This window comes from Triticum aestivum, chromosome 5B (genome assembly GCF_018294505.1).
Source record: "Triticum aestivum cultivar Chinese Spring chromosome 5B, IWGSC CS RefSeq v2.1, whole genome shotgun sequence".
NCBI classification, from domain to species: Eukaryota; Viridiplantae; Streptophyta; class Magnoliopsida; order Poales; family Poaceae; genus Triticum; species Triticum aestivum.
In genome coordinates this window covers 139,205,686-139,214,432 of record NC_057807.1, presented here as the reverse complement: position 1 = coordinate 139,214,432, position 8,747 = coordinate 139,205,686, and positions in this window count along the sequence as shown.

The window sequence follows — 8,747 nt, the reverse complement described above, 5'->3', positions numbered from 1 at the left end:
GGGAGGGAGGTGCGCGGCGGATAGAGGTCAAGGGGCTCTCCTCTCGATGACCACGCGCACGGGTCTGATCGCACACCTCCCGTACTCAAATAGCTACCCCGCACGGCACCTCCTAGCCAATAAAAAAGGGACGCGTGGCAGCACGTTATTAGTAAATAGAACGCCCACGGTTTCAATAATAGTTGTGTTTCCGATTTGTAACATGACAACACTTGTTCCAAAATGACTTTGTTGATTTTTAATGTGTGTGCCTTCGCAAATCGTACAGAAAAATTACCACAGCATGTTGGTGCCATGTCATGACACCATGCCAAGTTTCATGATTTTCAGCGTATTTTGGATTTACATGAATTAAAAAACGAAGTTTCTCAATCTTTCCAGCCGAGCCACGACGCCCAGATGTTTGAATTTCATTCTCATTTCTTGCATGGGACCTAGTAATTCACCCAAGGACACACATGTGATTTTTCAACCAACTTTGGTGCACTGGAGCATGTGCTTGTAGTTCAAATTTGAATTATGCACATTAAATGCCAAGAAATTCAATTAATGTATAAAAGGCCAAATGAACTCGGAATAATTTCAAAATTTTGCACGATATTTTATTTGGTCTAATCTGCCCGTGTAAACAAATTAAGGTGGGAGAAGGCAGTGTACGTATGTCGTTTCGCACACGGAGGTGACACGTTCCCTCTCGGAACCACGAGCCTTCTAGAGAGAAGCTCTAGATTGCAAGAAGCTTATACCAAAGCTTGTCCCAATTTGGCCAAAAAAATTACCACAGCATGTTGGTGCCATGTCATGACACCATGCCAAGTTTCATGATTTTCAGGCGTGTTTTGGATTTACATGAATTAAAAAACCAAGTTTCTCAATCTTTCCGGCTGAGCCACGACGCCCAGATGTTTGAATTTCATTCCCATTTCTTACATGGGACCTAGAAATTCACCCAAGGGCACACATGTGATTTTTCAACCAACTTTGGTGCACTGGAGCATGTGCTTGTAGTTCAAATTTGAATTATGCACATTAAATGCCCAAAAATTCAATTAATGTATAAAAAGGCCAAAGAAACCCGGAATAATAAAAATTAGCACGATACTTTATTTGGTCTAATCTGCCTGTGTAAACAAATTAAGGTGGGAGAAGGCAGTGTACGTGTGTTGTTTCACACACGGAGGTGACACGTTCCCTCTCAGAACCATGAGCCTTCTTGAAAGAAGCTCCGGTTTGCAAGAAGGTTATACCAAAGCTTGTCCCAATTTGGCCAAAAAATTTACTGCAACATGTTGGGGCCATGTCATGACACCATGCCAAGTTTCATGATTTTCAGGTCTGTTTTGGATTTACATGAATTAAAAAACCAAGTTTCTCAATCTTTCCGGCCGAGCTACGACGCCCAGATGTTTGAATTTCAGTCCCATTTCTTGCATGGGACCTAGAAATTTACCCAAGGACACGCATGTGATTTTTCAACGAACTTTGGTGCACTAAAGTGTGTGCTTGTAGTTCAAATTTGAATTATGCACATTAAAGACCGGAAATTCAATTAATGTATAAAAAGGCCAAATGAACCCAGAATAATTAAAACAATTAGCACGATACTTCTATTTGGTCTAACCTGCCTCTGTAAAAAAATTAAGGCGGGAGAAGGCAATGTACGTATGTCATTTCGCACACGGAGGTGACACGTTCCTCTCGGAACCATTAGCCTTCTTGAGAGAAGCTCCCGTTTGCAAGAAGCTTATACCAAAGCTTGTCCCAATTCGGCCAAAAAAATTACCATAGCATGTTGGTGCCATGTTATGACACCATGCCAAGTTTGATGATTTTCAGGCGTGTTTTTGATTTACATCAATTAAAAAAAATCAAGTTTCTCAATCTTTCCGGGCGAGCCACGATGCCCAGATGTTTGAATTTCATCCCCATTTCTTGCATGGGACCTAGAAATTCACCCAAGGACACACATGTGATTTTTCAACCAACTTTGGTGCATTGGAGCATGTGTTGTAGTTCAAATTTGAATTATGCATAGTAAATGGCCAGAAATTCAATTAATGTATAAGAAAGTCCAAACGAACCCAGAATAATTCCAAATTTTAACACGACACTCATATAGTTCTATGTTGCCTCTGTAAAAAAATAAGGGGGGGCAGCGTATATCGTTTCAAACACAAAGGTGACATGTCCCCCCTCGGGAACCACGAGTCTTCTCGGGAGAAGCTCCGGTTTGCAAGAAGCTTATGCCAAAAACTTGTCCAAATGCGGCCAACTTTTTTACCACAACATGTTGGTGCCATGAAATGACACCATGCCAAGTTTCATGATTTTCAGACGAGTTTTGAATTTTCAGGAATTTAAAAACCAGGTTTCTCAATGTTCCTGACCGAGCCACGACGCCCAGATGTTTGAATTTCATTCCCATTTCTTGCATGGGACGTATAAATTCACCCAAAGACACACATGTGTTTTTTCAACAAACTTTGGGGCACTGGAGCATCTGCTTGTAGTTCAAATTTGAATTATGCACATTAAATGTCGAGAAACTCAATTAATCCATAAAAATGCCAAACGAACCCAGAATAATTCCAAATTTAAACACGACACTCATGTAGTTGCATGTTCACTGTACATAAATGTTCTAGCAATTCAAACATGATCCTTTCCCTCTGTAACACCATTCTGTCTTTCAAAACATAATGAAAAAAATCAGGTATACCACAAACAGTTTACTAGAAAGAATCATATGGGATGCAATATAAAATATCTTGGCGCACCGTCTTGTCTGGCTTATGCAGGAAGCTTCGTCGTCTACAGTCCACCGCCCTCGCTTGAACCACACTTGCGCGCCAGTTTCTCGCGGCACCGAGCGATTTTTTTACCAGCGTGGAAATATCTATCTCCCCGCCCCCTCCTTCCCACTAAAAGTCACATTTCCATTGTTCCTCCTTGCTTTCCAAGTTCAAACCTTCACTGCTATTACTACGCCGCCGGTGACCCTTCTTCTTGTAGCGCCACTGATGTCGCTTGAAGCTACATCGGTATTTCCCCAAAAAGGAAGGGATGATGCAGCACAGCGGTGGTAGGTATTTCCCTTAGATATGAAACCAAGGTTATCGAAGCAGTAGGAGAACCAAGCAACACAATGTAAACAACCCATGCACACAAAGAACAACACCTCATAACCCAACGTGTTAAAGGGGTTGTCAATCCCTTTCAGGGTACGACGCCTCAAGATAGGCAAAGGACGTGAGGTAAATTTGTAGATGGGATAAATAGATCGTAGAACAAATTGAAACAAGGTATTTCTGTATTTTTTGGTTTAATATATCTGAAAATAAATGCAAGGAAAAAGTATACCGCAAGGCAAATATATGAGAAAGAAGACCCGGGGGCCGTAGGTTTCACTAGTGGCTTCTCTCGACAAAAATAGCAAAAGGTGGGTGAACAAATTACTGTTGGGCAATTGATAGAACTTCAAATAATCATGACGATATCCAGGCAATGATCATTACATAGGCATCACATCCAAGATTAGTAGAACGAATCCTGCCTGCATCTACTACTATTACTCCACACATCGATCGCTATCCAGCATGCATCTAGTGTATTAAGTTCATGGAAAAATGGAGTAATGAAATAAGAACGATGACATGATGTAGACAAGATCCATTTATCTATTGCGGCAGATATGGATCCCATCTTTTTATCCTTAGTAGCAATGATACATACGTGTCGGTTCCCTTTCTGTCACTGGGATCAAGCACCGTAAGATCGAACCCACTACCGGGCACCTCTTCAAATTGCAAGATAAATAAATCAAGTTGGCCAAACAAAACCCAAATATCGGAGAAGAAATACGAGGCTATAAGTAATCACACATATAAGTGATCAAAGAAACTCAAATAACTTTCATGGATATATAAAGATATAACTGATCATAAACTCGAAGTTCATCAGATCCCAACAAACACACCGCCAAAAGACTTACATCATATGGATCTCCAAGAGACCATTGTATTGATAATCAAGAGAGAGAGAGAGAGAGAGAGAGAGAGAGAGGAAGCCATCTAGCTACTAACTACGGACCCGAAGGTCTACAAAGAACTACTCACGCATCATCGGAGAGGCACCAATGGAAGTGGTGAACCCCTCTGTGATGGTGTCTAGATTGGATCCCATGGTTCTGGACTTTGCCGCGGCTGGATGAATATTTCGTCGACTCCCCTAGGGTTTCTGGAATATTGGGGTATTTATAGAGCAAAGAGTCGGTCCAGGGGGCACCCAAGGTGGGCACAACCCACCAGGGTGCACCTGGGCCTCCTGGCGTGCCCTGGTGGGTTGTCCCCTCCTCGGGACTCCCCCTAGGTGCAACCAGGGCCCAACTTCTTCCTTCTGGTCCATAAAAAATCATCATAAATTGGCGTGGCATTTGGACTCCATATGATATTGATTTCATGTGATGTAAAAAACATGCAGAAAACAGTAACTGGCACTTGGCACTATGTCAATAGATTAGTACCAAAAAACTACAAAAAAAGACACATCCGTGACATTTTGGGCCAAACATTTTTTTTCTGTCATACTTATGACACTTGTATGACGAAAAATCATGATAGAAAATGGGCTTTTCGTCTTGGGCGGGCCGGAGACGCAGCTGCATGACATTCTTTCGGCTGTCCATGACGAAAAAACCATGGTAGAAGCGAGGGCGAGGAAAATATCGGGGTGTTCCCGGTTACAGTGGGTGGTCTGGGCCGAGCGATGCGCGTTTCTCTCGTACACGTACACGCATGTGTGCGAGGTTTTGGGATCTAACTGAACCCGAGCGAGGCATTGGGCTCTAACTGAACTCGAGCAATTGCACTGCAGGCTACACGTTACTGAACCCGAGCGATCGATCGATGGCCGTTAACTCAACCCGATCGAGCGATTCCTTCACTACTGCTGCTAACTGAAGCCGATTGATGCTGCCTCTGGATGAACAGTGAGCGTTGCGGGCGGGGGGGGGGGGGGGGGGTTGGATGAACAGTGAGCGGTGGGGGTGGTTGAACAGGACCCCGTGGCGTTGCCTCTGGATGAACAGGACCCCGATCGATCGAGCCGGTTGGGGCTGGATGAACAGGACCCCGTGGAGGGCTAGACGAATAGGAGACCCCGTGGAGGTCTAGATGAATAGTAGACGTGTAGGGGTGGATGAACAGTAGCCCGTGGAGGGGTGGTTGAACAGGAGCCCGTGGAGAGGGGTGGTTGAACAGTAGCCGGTGGAGTAGCGCGCGGTGGAGGCTGGAGGAACAGGAGCATGAACAGGAGCAGGTGGAGGCTGGAGGAGGTCGACGGTGGATGAACAGTAGTCCGTGGAGGCTGGAGGAGGTCGAGGGTGGAGATGAACAGTATCCCGTGGAGTCCCGTTTTGCGGTACGCCACACCCCTCCCGATGAATAGGACCCCCGTTTCAACCGTAGCGCTCCAACACAAGTCCGTTTCGTCCGTTTTGCGGTACGCCACACCCCTCCCGCTCAACAGGACCCCGTTTCGACCATAGGAGGTCCAACACAAGTCCGTTTCCTCCGTTTTGCGGTACGCCAGACCCCTCCCGATGAATAGCATCCCGTTTCGAACGTGGCCGGTTGAACACAAGGCCGTTTCCTCCGTTCTCTGGTACACCAGACCTCGTTTCCATCGCCTATTCCGTCCAAGCCGGTTGGCTCCCACGCGTTCCGTTGCCTCCCGATGAACACGACGCATTTCGTTGCCTCCTGATTAACACGCCACATTCTGTTGCCTCCCCATGAACACGACGACGATGGCAGTTTCTCCGTTTCGACCCAGCCATGTACACGAGCCCTGGCCGTATGTATGCGTGAATAGGGGTTCAAGACCCCGCCCATATGTACGTACGTGGCCGTATTTTTTCTTTCTTGCACCCTGGACGTTGTACGTACATGTACATGCTACATGCGCGCCTCTACATCGACCAGTATGTACATACATGTTTGCGGCCAGAATGACAACACTACGTATGCTTCGACCAGGTGGGTCCCGACTGTCAGGCACTTCCTTGCGTGTGAAGATGTAGCTGGTGGGTCCCAGCAGTAAGGGCGGCGAATAGTTTTTTTGCCCGGACGCACTTCCTTACGTGCAAAGGTGTAGCTGGTGGGTCCTAGCTGTTAGGGGGGAAATGTTTTTTTCGTGAAATACGGTGGCCCGTCCGGTGGGTCCCTGCTATCAGGTGGAGGAATAATTATTTTGCGCGTAATAAGGAGGCACTTCCTTACGACCTCCGTGGACCCAGCTGTCAGCCTCTCCAAGTACAGTACTCTTCCGATGGAAGTCATTCCTTGACAACGTTGACCACACCACGCGAAGAGCACCAAGGTGGTGGATGACGGCGAGGCCTAGGAAGGGGACGACGCAAAGCCGGGGAAGACGTGGCAATGGAAGCCCGCACGAAGAGTAGTACGAGGGTTCACTAGTTCGGCTGCGGTGTGAGGCTGCCGTTGCCGCAGGGCCTGGCCAGCGGTGGGAATAGTAGGGGGCGGTGAGGCCTCCGCGGCAGCACAGCCGGCCACGGGAGGCAGGAGCATGCGGCACGACCGGCACTGCTTTGGGCGGCTGTAGCAAGAAGACCAGAGGTTGAAGAAGTACTACGGCCGTTGGATGGACATCATACGGTCACTGAAGCTATAATCGTTCATATTGACTAAGTTGACAAAGCCCTCCGTCCCCGTCAACTTAGTAAGCCCACAAGTCAGCCTCCCACCAAGGTGGGTCCCAGCTAGCATGGGGAGTATTCATTTTTTGTGTGTAATAAGGAGGCACTTCCGGTGGGTCCGAGCTGACAGCGGGGGGAACGTTTTTTTCACGAAATACGATGGCCCGTCCGGTGGGTCCCAACAGTCAGGGGGAAATGTTTTTTTCGTGAAATACTGGTGGCCGTCTAGTGGGTCCCTGCTGTCAGGTGGAGGAATAATTATTTTTCACGTAATAAGGAGGCACTTCCTTGCGGCTGTCGTGGACCCAGCTATCAGCCTCTGCACGTATAGTACTCTTCTTATGGAGGTCGGTCATTGACCACATTGACCATGCCGCGCCGAGAGCACCACGACGATAGACGATGGCGAGGCCTAGGAAGGGGACGACGCGGAGCCGGGGAAGACGCGACAGTGGATTCCCACGCGAAGAGTGAGTACGAGGATTCACTGGTTCGGCTGCGATGTGAGGCTGCCGTCGCTGCAGAATAACAGGGGGTGTGGGTGAGTGGAGGGATGGCCTGGCCAGTGGTGGTAGTAGTATGGGGGCGGTGAGGCCTCCGCGGCAGCACAGCCGGTCACGGGAGGCAGGAGCAGGCGGCACGACTGGCGCTGCTTTGGGCGGCTCGAGGAAGAAGACCAGAGGTTGAAGAAGCACTATGGCCGTTGGATGGACATCATACGGTCACTAGAGTATTGACTAAGTTGACAAAGCCCTCCGTCCCCGTCAACTTAGTAGGCCCACAAGTCAGCCCAACAATATGGTGGGTCCCATCTAGCAGGGGGTATTCATTTTTTGGGCGTAATAAGGAGGCACTTCCTTGCGTGCGAAGATATAGCTGGTGGGTCCGACCTGTCAGCGGGGGGGGGGACGATTTTTTTGCGAAATACAGAGGCCCTTCCTGTGGGTCCTAGATGTCAGGTGGAGGAATCATTATTTTGCATGTAATAAGGAGGCATTTCCTTGCGTGCGGTTGTGGACCCAACTGTCAGCCTCTCCATGTACAGTCCACTTCCGATGGATGTCGTTCATTGACCATGTTGACCAGGCCGCGCCGAGAGCACCAGGGCGGTGGACGACGGCGAGGCCTAGGAAGTGATTTACATGGAGCCAGGGAATACTCGGCAGTTGTTTCCCACGCGAAGGAGTACGAGGGTTTACTGGTTCGTCTGCCGTCCCTGGAGAATAACAGCAGGTGTGGGTGAGTAGAGGGATGGCTAGGCCAGCGATGGGAGTACGATGGGGCCGTGAGGCCTGCGCGGCAGCATAGCCGGCCACGGGAGGAGGGAGCAGGGAGTCTCGCCGGCGCTTGTTTGAGCGGCTGGAGCATGAAGTGCAGAGATTGAAGAAGCAGGACAGCCGTTGGATGGACATCCAACAGTCACTGCTCTCGTGTGTTGACTAAGTTGACAGGGTGTTGCGTGTGCGTCAACCGTTTTTTTATGAAAGCATACACGTCAACCTGTAGTAGGCGCACAAGTTAGCCTCAAATCTGTAGAAAACAACATACAACCCATCTGCCATTATTTCTAATAATGTACAACACATTTGCTAATTCTTAAGAATTTTTTTGGAGCCCATCTTCTTTTTGTTAGCATTACACCCCATATTGTGGCCACGGTGAAAAAGTATACGAAATTTTGCATATTTCGGTGCGGTCAACTGTTTTTAAGCCAGAAATATCGGTTCACATTCAAACTATTTTGAAAAATAATTTATATAAATATAAAATCCAAATAATTGTCCACACATAAAAATCAATGGAATTTAAAATCGTGTAATGAAAAAAATTTGAAACTAATTCCCGGCTTGATGTGTTTTAAAAATGTACAACCCATTTCTGGGCAAACCGAATGAAACTCTCCTTGTCTTGAAAGATTTGCAGCCCAGCAGGGCCGATAAAGCAAGTAGGCCTTGTTTGGGTATTCCTTTAAAAAAGTAGAACTCGGCTAGCCATTTTTAGCAGGAAAAAAACACAACTGGGCTCATGATGT